General features: G+C 35.0%; 1 long non-coding RNA gene and 1 pseudogene across 1 annotated transcript in view; one reads left to right on the top strand and one right to left on the bottom strand.

The window, feature by feature from the left end:
• The window catches only part of LOC132597432 (uncharacterized), a 143992-nt gene that overhangs the window by 85569 nt on the left and 44133 nt on the right, over window positions 1–14290 (bottom strand). The gene's annotated exons all lie outside the window — the stretch shown is intronic.
• Window positions 7624–10254, top strand: LOC138842718 (tigger transposable element-derived protein 1-like; annotated as a pseudogene).

Raw genomic sequence — 14290 nt, 5'->3', positions numbered from 1 at the left:
TTCCTGTTTCACAATACATTTCCATTAATTCTTAGACTTTCTATATAAATTGTGGCTAAAGTTGAAGATTAGACCCAGAATTTTCTGCTATTTGTGATTTTTTTCTTTCTTTCTTTTTCTACTCCCTGCTCCAGGGTAACTTGTAAAGTAATTTGGAAGAAGCTTCATCGGGGACTTATATAAGATGCTATTTTAAACCTAAACCCTACACTCTCCTTTCTCCATATGCTTTGTAAAACTTTCAAAGGATATTGGTAGTTAAGAGCTATTTGGAGGTAGATGAATAAACCATGGAATAATTAGAAAGTTGAGAGACTGCAGGAGTTGGGTCTAAAAAAAAAGTAGGGGACACAAGTAAAATTTTTGGATTGCATTTACGTCCATGTCCTTTACAACACTATCTTACGTTGCTATGTGGAACCTTCTCCACTTTGGGAATCACCTGAGTCTTGAAGAAGAATAGAAATTAGTAGTAGGGATGGGATGTTTTCAAGAAACAAGTATCGTATTTATTTATAATAATGAGAGGCCATAAAACACCCAACTCTTTTAATGAACAATCACATGATTCTCAAAAAATGATGTAACTGAATGCCAGCCTACAGAGCCCCACCACCCTGCACTTTATGTACACCAGCAGATGAAGAAGGCCCTGGGCTTGGTCACATTCATGGGTAAATAATCTTCCTCTCCTGGGGGGATGAAGTTGAACAGAAATATGTACAGTGGGGTCAGGGGAAAACAGCCCTACCTCTCTTTAGCCTTTTAAGCATCACCGTGTGAAAACAGGTCTGAACAGCGTTCTGTGCATGATAAAGACTTTATTAGAACCCACTCGCAATACGCATACAATTTCAAGCTGCATCAGTGACATCAAATGTCATCATGTTTGCCCACCACCCAAAAAATGAAGTGTACTTACTGATTGAGGATGACCATAGAGCCTCAGAAGTTTTATTTTTTAGAACTTCATTATACAGGTTTTTTCTTTCTCTGTGGAGACCATCTAATTCTATCACTCTAAATTCCTCAGTAAATAGAGTACCCTTATCAATGCTTTTTCCCTCACCTGTGTTTTGCCATTTGTTGTTTCCAAGTGTGTATTTTCTGTAGTTATTTGTGAAATAACTTCTTGGTTGCTACAGGGCAGTTCTCAGTGTTTATAAATCAATACCTTAAAGCAATTAATTAAAAATTTAAGGCAGTTAATCCAGCCTAAGGCCTCCAAACTCATGGATCACCAGCTGGGCTTATGGAAGCCTTCTGGCATATACAGATTTTTCTTTTTTCTTTTTTAAAATGTGCAGCATAGATTGTTCAATCAAGATCTTTCCTTGAAAGATTTGGGACAAAGCATCTTGCTCCAAAAACCATCTGTATGTAGGTTAGTAAAGACATGCATAAAAAGTTAGGATAATAAATTCACTTGGGGAATAATATTACATGTTATAGCACTTGGAAAAAATGTTTTATGAATGTCCCCTTAACTTTTCACTACCACTTCTTATGCATTTTTCTAAATCTCAGAAAAGTCCACATTTTAATACAGAAATTCTTAAACCTGTAAGACTCAAAGACACTTTTTAAGAACAAAAGTTTTATAACATTATTTCCTATATTACAATGAAATTCACAGATTCTATAGCCTACTTATATAAGGAACATAAACCAAGACAATGCCATCAACATAAGGGAGATATTAAAATAATAATAAATGATAGTGTTCAGTGTAAACTTATGAGACATAATAATTACATTAGGAGTCATATCAAAGTAGTGAGATTCTTATAATTCAACCTGGAATCACTATGAATGATGCAAATACAGGAAGATATTGTAATAAAAAGATTCCATTTTTGATGTTAGCAAGACAGTTTTCAGGTTACCACACACCCCTTCCTTCATAACTGAGTAATCCCCCTGCACCGCCACACCTCCTGTCTCAGGTCACAGGTGGAAACTCATCACAATAGAGCAGCCCATCCACTCCACCCAGTGACCATAACACACACTCCAAGCCACCCATCTCCTCCTGTTCCTGTTTCTCTCCAGACACAACCTGAGCCCTTCTCCTTGAGGAAATCCACTTCCTGTGTACCATGTGAGTAATAAACTTATTACACATCCAGGGGTACCTGTGTGTCGTTAGGCCAGATGTTCATAAATCTGGGTGTGGGGGGAAGTTGTCCCCTGCATCCACCAGGGGATGCCAGGTATACCTAAATCAAAAAAAATGATGTGGTTGTGTACTGTTGGTGATTTAAATAAGAAAACCTGCCATCTTACCATTGTAGGTATGGATTTTTGTGAAAGGGTACATAAGGTTTAATAGAGTTTGAACAAAAAGTATAAACTTCCCCTGATTTACCTATTACTTCTCTATTAGAAATATTGGAAATAGCTAAGACGTAGAGTCTTTGTTGTCTGTCAAGCACCGTTGCAGGTTCTTTGTGTTTACTTATCACAGCCTTCTGGTATGACCATCCCGGTTTCACAAGGAGAGAAACCAAAGCACAGGAGGATGAAGTAACTCATCTAGGGTCAGACAGCTAGCGACAGGCCCAGAATTCAAACCCTGGTAATCCAGGAACTGCTCCCAATCAACACCCTGTATTGGTTCTTAGACACTTCATTTACGTGCAGGACAGTTAGAGTCAGTCTCAAGTAATTAATGATTAAAAAAAAAAGTATCCCCATACAACTTGCATCTTATTAGTACTATGAATAGTAATTTTCACTAGGATTGATATGATTTTCTTTATTTTAGATCTTTTCTTTTCCAATGTGTATCTTTAAGGTCATGTCCTTTTTGAGGATGAGTTTTTCATCTGTCTCCCAAGCAAGGCCCTCTTCAGTAGAAAATAGCAATGTAGGATTCTTTTCACATGAAGAAGACTTAATGGTATTTCCCCCAAACTAGACTGCATTGTTTCAGAGCCAATGTGGCCTTTCCTTCAACCATAAGGCACTAATTATCTGTGTATACTTTGAGTTGCTGCCACAGTAAGGTAGCCAAAGAAATGGAATCCTCCTAATTAAAAAATAATATTCACTAATGCAAAGGACACATGAAATTATTCCCTGTAAAATATCCCTGTGTATTTACTCTTGTAATTATTCTTTAATTAATAGAGGTAGTGGTCATATAAAAATTCAAAGCAAATTCATGTTAAATGAAAAATCTTGCAAAATAAAGCATTTTATGGGTTAAAATGATGTTGGATTACCACTTAAATCACTAGAATAGTTAAGTTATGAATTAGAAAGGTTAAAAATAAAAAAATGAGATAGTTGTATAAAAATAATTTAAAATCTAAGGATGTAAAAGCACTCCAAACTTTGAGGAAACATATTATATTCTTTTTTTTTTTTTTTGCGGTACGCAGGCCTCTCACTGTTGTGGCCTCTCCCGCTGCGGAGCACAGGCTCCACATATTATATTCTTAAAAATTAAATGTTCTGGCTTTTAATACTATAATAATTTATTATAAAATTAATATTTAGGTGTATCTGCTTCTGCTTTAGCAATTTTTTAAATTAACTTTTATCGGACTATAGTTGATTTACAATGTTGTGTTAGTTTCAGGTGTACAGCAAAGTGAATCAGTTTTACATATACGTATATTTGCTCTTTTTTAGATTATTTTCCCATATAGGTCTTTACAGAGTATTGAGTAGAGTTCCCTGTGCTATACAGTAGGTTCTTATTAGTAATCTACTTTATATATAGTAATGTGTATGTGTCAAACCCAGTCTCTCAATTTATCCCTCCTTCCCCCATCCCCCTAGGTAACCATAAGTTTGTTTTCTACATCTGTGACTCTATTTCTCCTTTGTGAAAAAGTTCATTTGCATTAGCAGTTTTTAATGTTAATATCATTATCATCTACTCATTTGTCCAAATCAAATATCTGGGAATAAATCTCCGCTTCAAAGTGTACTTTATTTTCCATGTTCATTATTTTCCACATTTGTTGATTTTCACCTCTTGAGGCTTCTCCAATCCATGCAGCACGGAGAGAGGTCTAGGGCAGCCTCTCATCAACCATCACTTCATCCCTGCAAGCATTTACTAACCCTCTTATTATGTTGTGTTTACATTTCTCTCTCTCTTACTAAATTATCACTTCCTGAATTGTAGGGACCAAGTTTTGTTCATAAGCCTGTTCCCAGTACGTATTATTTTGTGTTTCAAAAAAAAATCTGCCAAAATATTGTTAAAATATCTGTTGAGGTCAGAACAGGAACAAAAGAAATACAATTTCCAGATCAACAGAGTGGGAAACTGTGTTAATTTCCAACGTGAGATTAATTTAAAAAAAACAGCCATTGGTTTTCCAGTCTGGCTTTCGTCCTGTTGTAAAATGACTAACCAGATTGATGGGTTTAGAAGTAAGTGGTTTCACTGAGGATGTGTAATCTGTGAGTGACAGTATGTTGTTAGCAGCTTGGAGTGAAAAACGAGATAAATATAATGATAATTTGATGGAAAGGAGGAAGAAGAGGAAATCTGATTTTTGTTTTATAGTTTGTGTGCTTTTAATGATTCTGCATAAATTTTTTTTACCATTTGAGAAATTAAAGAAACTGATTCTCACTGAGAGTGTGGAGTAAGCATTGTGCCTTTCTGTATAATCTTTTCTTCAATATCAATTTGCTGTGGATGTACAACCTTAATACTTGAATCTCCCTCTCAACTGCTATGCCTCAACTACTTTTGCTTTCACCAGTGATAACAAAAATTTATTTGGGTATGTTTCTATATTTTTATGGAGCCAAAATACTTGTAAATCAATAAATCTTCTCACATTGGAAAATCTATCCTATGTAGAATTAAAAAAATCTTATTAACTAGATGTATCAACCATGGAAAATTATTAATATAGTACATGTGGAGTCACATAAGTAAATTCTCAAAATACAAGACACCCGGGATTTAGGAAACATATTTCTCTGCTTAAGGTACATTCATCTACACACTTTTCAAATTTGTCCTGGCTTTTGCTTGAATACACATTCAGACATTGAATGTGTTTCTTAAACCAAACACAGGGGTTTAATCCTATGGTTCAAGATTGTTGAGCTGGTTATAGACCTAAATGTAAGACCTAAAACTATAAAACTTTTCGAAGAAAATTTAGAAGAAAAATCTTTCTTACAGTATTTCTTAGGTCATGAAACCACAAACTATAAAAGAAAAACAGTGATAAGGAAATCTAATCAAAATTAATGAGTACTGCTCCTCAAAAGAGAGTTAAGAAAATGAAAAGTAAGCTACAGTCTCAGAGAAAATATTAGCAAAACGTGTATCTGATAAAGGACTTATATCCAGAATATACGATGTATACTTCCAACTCAGTAGTAAGACAAATGTCTCAATACTAATGGGTAAAAGATCTGAACAAATACTTCACTAAAGTAGGTAAATGAATGGCTATGCTCAACATCCTTAGTCATTAAATACAATCTAAATTAAATTACAAACTAAATGCAAATTACAATGACAATTAAGTGTCACTATACACCCATTAGAGTGGCTCACATTAAAAATCATGTGTAGCAAGCAACACATACTCTCCTACGTTGCTGCTGGGGATGAAAATAAATGGTGTGTCCAATTTAGACACCAGCTTCACAGTGCATTCCATAGGTAAATGCACAGGTAAATGTCACCACATGACTCAACAGTCCCTCTTTTTGATGTTTACCCAAGATTAATTAAAACATAAACACACAAATACATTCAGTTTTTTAATATCAGTCCATTCATATTCCTCCCAAAATGCAAATGTCTATCAACTTGTTAACAGGATAAAATGTGGTGAAAATATATACAATTGAATGCTTTTAATGAAAAAACAAAGAAAAATGCTGCTACAGAAAATAGCATGGATGAAATGCAGAAGCAATTTGTTTGTGACAAAAACAAGACACATGGATGTAAATATAGTTTATGATTCTATTTATGAAACTCAAGAAAAGTCATAACTGTTAGATTGGTCATTTCCAGATGGGTGGGGTATGTGGATTTACTAATCATGGCTGTGTGGTAACTGTTATCCAACTTTATATACTTATCAATAGCATTTGAATTGTATACTTAAAAAGAGTGTATTTCCTTGTACGTGTTAACAGGTTCAAGCTTGTACTGCTTGCTGCATGACAGGCCAATAAATTGAGTTGTTGGGGCAAAGAATAGCGACTTTTTCAGAAAGCCAGAAGACAGCGAAGATGGTGGACTAGCTTCCCAGAGAACCATCTTCCCTGAGTTAGAATTCAGTCTTCTTTTATATTAAAAGGGAAGGGGTGTGTAGCTTGTTGTTGCAGACTTCTTGGTGTCAGATCCTCTGTTCTTGCACTTGTCCACATAAGTTGGTCATGATGTTCACGGTAAACCTCCAATAAGACAAATGTTATTCTCTGTTCTGCAACTTTTTATCTCTATATGAATGGAGAAGTGTTACACCTTTAAAGGCCAGATGCTTGAGAATGGGCTATCCTGTATATTTCAGGCTATAGGCAACAATCTTAACTTGTAGCGAAAGCAATAGAATACAAAGGTTAAAGTAAAAGAAAGAGATCTAATATGGAGTCAGATGTATTCTTCCCTATTACACACGTATATTAAAACTCCAAAAGCTAAAAATATTTTTCAAATATATTTTAAAAATTTGTGAGCAAGAATCCCTTCTTGGGGCTTCCCTGGTGGCGCAGTGGTTGAGAGTCCGCCTGCCGATGCAGGGGACACGGGTTCGTGCCCCGGTCCGGGAAGATACCACATGCCGCGGAGCGGCTGGGCCCGTGAGCCATGGCCACTGAGCCTGCGCGTCCGGAGCCTGGGCTACGCAACGGGAGAGGCCACGACAGTGAGAGACCTATGTACCGCAAAAAAAAAAAAAAAGAAGAATCCCTTCTTGACTTACATTAATCAAATCAAACATTTTGTACAATTATTATTAGTTTATACTTTATCATATTTAATTTGGGAAATAAAAAAGGGAACTTCATAATAGGACAAAATTACACATAGGTTGATAATAGTGAAATAATTTTATTTTCTATATGTCATTCAGGAAATGGACTGATATGCTGCTTGTCAGCTTTTATAAATTAAATGCTCATGATAAAATGTCTAAGATAACCAATAAATAATAGAAAAAGATTATGTAACATAGCTACTATCACTCAAAAGAGACATATAAGGAGAAAAATGCAGGTATACTCCTTTTATTGCACTTCACTTTATTGTGCTTTGTGGATACTCCATGTTTTACAAACTGAATATTTGTGGCAACCCTGAGTCTTGCAAGTCTATTGGCGCCATTTTTCCAACAGCATTTGTTCACTTTGTGTCTCTGTGTTAACAATTCTTGCAATATTTCAGACTTTTTCATTATTGTTATATGATTTTGGTGATCTTTGGTTTGTGATCTTGGATGTTACTATTGTAATTGTTTTGGGGACACCATGAACCTTGCCCCTATAAGGTCAGGAATTTAATCTTCAGCGTTGTGTGTGTTCTGACTGCCCCACCAAGCGACCATTCCCCTGTCCCTCTCCCTGTCCTCAGGCCTCCCTATTGTACACGAAACTATTTAAACTAGGAGAGTTAATAACCCCACAATGGTCTCTAAGTGTTCAAGTGAAAGGAAAAGTCACATATATCTCATTTTAAATCGAAAGCTAGAAATGATTAAGCTTATGTGAAAGCCAAGATAGGCTGAGAGCCACGACTCTTTCACCAAACAGTTAGCCAAGTTCTGAACGCAGAGGAAAATTTCTTGAAGGAAATTACAAGTTGAATCTAAAATATGATACAAACGAACTTATTTACAAAGCAGAAACAGACTCATAGACATAGAAAACAAACTTATGGTTACCAAAGGGGAAAGGGGGTGGGGGAGGGATAAATGAGGAGTTAAGGATTAACATATACACACTACTATATATAAAATAGATAACCAACAAGAACCTATTGTATAGCACAGGGAACTATATTCAATATCCTGTGATAAACCATAATGAAAAATAATATGAAAAAGAATTATATATAACTGAATCACTTTGCTGTATGCTTGAAACTAATACAACATTGTAAATCAACTATACTTCAATTAAAAAAAAAATGTGCTACTCCAGTGAACACACAAATTATAGGAAAGTGAAACAGCCTCATTGCTGATGTGAAGAAAATTTTAGTGGTCTCAGTAGAAGACCAAACCAGCCACAACATTCCCTTAATCCAAAGCCTAATCCAGAGCAGGGCCACAACTCTTCAATTCTCTGAAGGCTGAGAGAGGTGAGGAAGCTGCAGAAGAAAAGTCTGAAGGTAGCTGAGGTTGGTTCATGAGGTTTAAGGAAAGAAGCCATCTTCGTAACATAAATGCAGGGTGAGACAGTAAGTGTTGATGCAGAAGCTGTAGCAAGTTATCCCAAAGATCTAACTAAGATAATTAATGAAGGTGGCTACACTGAACAACAGATTTTCAGTGTAGACAAAACAGCCTTCTATTGGAAGAAGATGCCATCTAGGACTTTTATAGCTAAAGAGGAGAAGTCAATGCCTGGCTTCAAAGCTTCAAAGGACAGATTGACTCTCTTGTTAGGGGCTAATGTAGCTGGTGACTTCAAGTTGAAGCCAATGCTCATTGACCATCTGAAAATCCTAGGACCCTTAAGAATTATGCTCAATCTACTTTTCCTGTGCTTTATCAATGGAATGGCAAAGACTGAATAGTAGCACATCTGTTTACAACATGGTTGACTGAATATTCTAAGCCTACTGTTAAGACCTACTGCTCAGGAAAAAAAAAAAAAAGATTCCCTTCAAAATATTACTGCACATTGACAACACACCTCGTCATTCAAAAGCTCTGATGGAGATGGACAGTGAGATTCATGTTGCTTTCATGCCTGCCAACACAGCGTCCATTCTGCAACCCATGGATCAAGGAGGAATTTCAATTTTCAAGTTTTATTATTTAAGAAATGCGTTTAGTAAGACTATAGCTGCCACAGATAGTGATTCCTCTGATGGATCTGGGAAAAGTCAACTGTAAACTTTCTGGAAAGGATTCACTATTCTAGATACCAATAAGAAGATTCATGGGAAGAAGTCAAAATATCAACATTAACAAGAATTTGGAACAAGTTGATTCTAACCCTCATGGACGACTTTGAGGTGTTTAAGACTTCAGTGGAGGAAGTAACTGCAGATGTGGTGGAAACAGCAGGAGAACTAGAATAAGAAGTGGAGCCTGACGTAAGTGTCCGTTGACAGATGAATGGATAAAGAAGATGTGGCACATAATATACAATGGAATGTTACTCAGCCATAAAAAGAAATGAAATTGAGTTATTTGTAGTGAGGTGGAGGGACCTAGAGTCTGTCATACAGAGTGAAGTCAGAAAGAGAAAAACAAATACCATATGCTAACACATATATATGGAATCTAAAAAAAAAAAAAAGGTTCTAAAGAACCTAGGGGTAGGACAAGAATAAATATGCAGACGTAGAGGATGGACTTGAGGACACAGGGAGGGGGAGGGTAAGCTGGGACGAAGTGAGGGAGTGGCATGGACATATATACACTACCAAACGTAAAATAGATAGCTAGTGAGTAGCAGCCGCATAGCACAGGGAGATCAGCTTGGTGCTTTGTGACCACCTAGAGGGGTGGGATAGGGAGGGAGATGCAAGAGGGAGGGGATATGGGGATATACGTATATGTATAGCTGATTCACTTTGTTATAAAGCAGAAACCAACACACCATTGTAAAGCAATTATACTCCAATAAAGATGTAAAAAAAAAAAAGTGGAGCCTGAAGAGGTGAGTGAATTGCTGCCATCTCTGGATGAGGAGTTGCCTCTTCTGTAAGAGCAGAGAAAGTGCTTCCTTGCGATGGAATCTACTCTGGGTGAAGATGCTATGAGGATGGTTGAAAGGACAACAAAGGATTTAGAATATTATCTAAACTTAGTGGATAAAGCCGCAGCAGGGTTTAAGAGGATTGAGTCCAGTTCTGAAAGAAGTTCTACTATGGATAAAATGCTGTCAAACAGCATTGCATGCAACAGAGAAAGTGTTCATAAAAGGAAGAGTCAATCGATGTGGCAGACTCCACTGATGTCTTGTTTTAAGAAATTTCCACAGTCACCCCAGCCTTCAGCAACCACCACCCTGGTCAGCCAGCAGCCACTATCGAGGCAGGACCCTCCACCAGCAAAAAGATTACGACTCTCTAAAGGCTAAGATGATGGTTAGCATTTTTAGCAAAAAATGTGTTTTTTAAATTAAGGTATATGAATTGTTTTTTAAGACCTAATGCTATTGCATACTTAACAGACATCAGGATACTATAAGCATAACTTTTATATGCACTGGGAAAACAAAAAATTTGTGGGATTTGCCTTATTGCAATATTTGCTTTATTGCAGTGGTCTGTAACCAAACCCGAAATAGGTATGAGGTATGCGTGTATAGAAAACCCAAAAGCAACAAGTGATATTTGAAAAAAATCTGAATATTTTTATTACCACAGTGAATTTAAACTAATTGTGCCAAGTAAAAGATTAGGATATCAGATTATATATGAAAATCTAGTGGCATGCTATTTATAAGATACACACTAAAATCATAAGATTATAGAAAGCTTGAAAATAAAAGGATGGAAAAGACACAAGAGGGAAAAAAAGTTGAGTGTGTTACTGGACAAAACATTCAATTAACTAAGTAAACAAATAATAAAATAGTCTAAAACTACATAAATTTTCACAATAGAAAAAAATGAAAAGTTCACCATTACAGTATGTAACTGTACCATATCTCTCTTAATTATTTGTTTTGCAGGCAAGAATTTAGTGAAGATATAAAAATTTTGAACCGCACAAATAATGACTTCCATTTATTGAAAATATTGAACTATGAATATAATAGCTTGTGAATTACTTGAACACACATTGAACATTTACAAACAACTGGCCATTTTCTAAAATAAAAGGCAATTTTTGATAACTATCAAAATTAAGAATGTATAAAACTCCTCGTCTTATGATAAGACAAGTAAATTTTAACAGCCAATAAAAGACAGGAAACAACAACAAAAATCTCTGTGCTTGAAAATTTAAAAGCACACTGCTAAAAACCTCAGTCCAAAAATAATTCATGGTGATAATTTATACAATAATTAGAATATAATATATATGCATATCAATGAATGTGATATACAGTGACAAAAATTCTTAGAGGGAAATTATCATAAATTTTTCTAATAAAATGATATTTAAAAATAATGACCTTATCATTTGAATTAAGATGTCAGTAAAATAATAAGGAAAATATTATATTGAAGAAGAAATTAATGATACAGTACACTAAGTTATAATAGACAATATCAACAAAGCCAAATGTTAATTCTTTTATATGACTTATTAAATAAAAAAATATTTTTGAAGGGAGTTAAGAAACAAAAATGAGAAAGCATACCTAATGTAATAATTTTAGTACAATGTGTTTATTTTTAGTGCAATTTATTTAATGCAATTTATTGCTACAATTGTAGCAAACAGTTAAAAATGTATGAGAATGCTATTAAAATCTTCATGGCAGTGTATTTGTAGCTTAGATGAGATGGACAACTTTCTAGGAAAATAGAGTTAATTAAAATAAATTCAAGAAAGAATGCTTAACTAATATTGTAACCAATTTAAAAATGAATCAATTTAAAACATTTTCCTAAAGGAAGTAAATTGATATAGTATGTAAATTCTTTTCAAAATACGAGGAAACTGGTCATTCTTTGTATATTTAAGTTTCTCTCTCATAGAATACAAAAAAACCCCAGAACTCCTCCCAAATATTTTTATGAGGTCTGCACAACTGCTTTAACAAAATTAAACACATGCAGGAAAAGAAAATTTTTCTGAATGATTGCATTTATGGATATAGATTTTAAAAAAATCTTAAAATGTTAGCAAACACAAACTGCGTGCAAAAATCCAATATATTATGAAATGGAGTTAATCTACAAATATTGGGACAGTTTTTAACAAAATGTGGTACTTTACCATATTTACACATTAAAGTAGAAAGACATATGAGCATCTCAGTAAGTGTAGGAAAAGTATTGATAAATTTCAACATTTATTTTTGAAATCAATTCAGTACTGGTACTTATGCTAATAATGTGTATCTACATAATTCTTTCAGAAATTATAATTCTCAACACTGAAATCTTAGAAGATTTCACTCTAAAGAACAAAAAATGTGCACTTTCCTTGCTTTCTGACCCCAGCTAGTATTTCCAATGAAAAAAGAAAATAAATATTATAAGAATGATAAAGAAAACAAATCTGTGAATATTGTGGAAGATGTGACTATCTTCATTGAGAATCCAAAATAGTATACCAACAAATGAGTAGAAATAATAGATAAATTTAACAGAATATCTGCTTGAAGGTCAATATACACGGGTCAACTAAATTTTAGAAACTAACAGGAAGCATATAGAAAATGCAATATTTATTTCATTAAAAAGTACCTCAGTAACTAATTAAAACTTTTCCGGAAAATAGAATTTATTTATTTATTTCCTAATTGATATTCAGACACAGTACTATTCCATTTAAAATCCCAGCAAGATTTTGCTAAACCTTGGCAAGATCTTTCTCATACATATATACAAAGAGTATGGACTAGGGAAATTGTTCTACCAGATAGGAAAATTGATTTTAAACCTAGGATAATTGAGACTGTGAGTTAAAGGGGTAGTCAAATGAAATGATAGAAGAGCAAAAAAATTCTCAGGAGCAGACATACTTATGTGAAAACTCAGATGTTGCAGACTTCCCTTTGCATGGCATTAGGGAATTGATCCTACAATAATTTGTTATTTTTAGAGGAATATTGAAGTTAGATCTTTAGTTTTCACTATATACTAGAAAATAATTGCTGATGGATTAATCCCTTGAATGAGATGCAACATTTTTAGTCATTTAGAAGAAAGTACGCCTTTTTAGTTCATTTTATGTGTGTGAATCACAGCACTGAAATCAATTCACATAATGATCCAAATATAAAGAGAAAAATATTTTGTGTAGTAAAGAGAAATACGTGAAATGGGAGCGGTAAAAATCTCTAGTAAATGATACCTTTACTGATGGTATAAAGCTTTCCCCAAAATCATCTCAGTTGAGCCTAATGACAAACTATGAAAACAAGTACGGCAGGTGTTATTTTCCCAATTATTTAAGGTAATTGTTAAACAGGAAATGTCCCACCCCACCCCCAAAAGAGATGTCCAGGTTCTAGTTCCTAAAACTCCTGACTTGTACCTTGCAAAACAAAAGGGACTTTGCAGATGTGATTAAATGATGGATACCGATTGGACCAGATAGAGGAGGGATGATTCTCATCAGTTGGTTTGGTGTCAAAGGCATGCTCCCCACTGAGCCCTTTGCTGTCTCAAAGAATTGGACAGCCCATGAATGCCAGTATTTTCCCAGTCAGAAAGGTTATTTTTTTTAAGATAGCAAAACATTGTAATATTCAGAAAATAAAAAAATATATAAACAACACAGTATAGTAAGAAATCTTTATGACATAGTAATAGCAATTATTATTAAATGTATTAACTGTGTATTACATCATTTACATTTGATCAGTAAAATGAACAACTTCACTTATCAAAAAACACCTTAAATGTTGTGAAAAAGTCAGTTGAAGAAACAGTTTGCCACAGGTCCTGAGCATCCTTGTGTGTTTTTGCTGCATGTGACAGACTGAAAGCTCTCCTGATCTGAGTCAGCTCTATGGCTGATCACATAGAAAACTGTGTAGGTCAAAGGGATTGGTGTAACTACCGTGTAACCACCAACTGCCTGCTTCCCTGGGTGCGTGTGGAGGGCATGAAGGAGGACAGGCATGTTTGCTGCTTGGTACAGTGTTTGCTCTTTGGTCAACATAGGCAGGACCCTTAGCCGAGTCCCTTAGCTGTGAATCCTGTCTACTTTGCATGTGGTATGTATGTGCTTGTCAGAGATAAACACAGCTGAATGCTAGATAAAGCTGGAAGGATGGATTTTCATCATGCTGTACTACTGCTATAAGGAAGAGTCCAGCATGAACTGAATTCAATTTCTATCTGTACAGAGGTGACTCCGTATTTTAAAGGGGCATGAGCAAGGGCACAGTAGAGTGAGTGAATGAAAAATACAAAAGGAGGACAGGAATGTTGGTCCATGAACCCCATCCGGTTTGCTAACTGGCGTTTATGGAAATTAGGCTCCTC

This window comes from Globicephala melas, chromosome 6 (assembly GCF_963455315.2).
Source record: "Globicephala melas chromosome 6, mGloMel1.2, whole genome shotgun sequence".
Lineage (NCBI taxonomy): Eukaryota > Metazoa > Chordata > Mammalia > Artiodactyla > Delphinidae > Globicephala > Globicephala melas.
The sequence above is the reverse complement of the archived record's forward strand: the minus strand, read 5'-3'. Positions and strand labels throughout refer to the sequence as shown.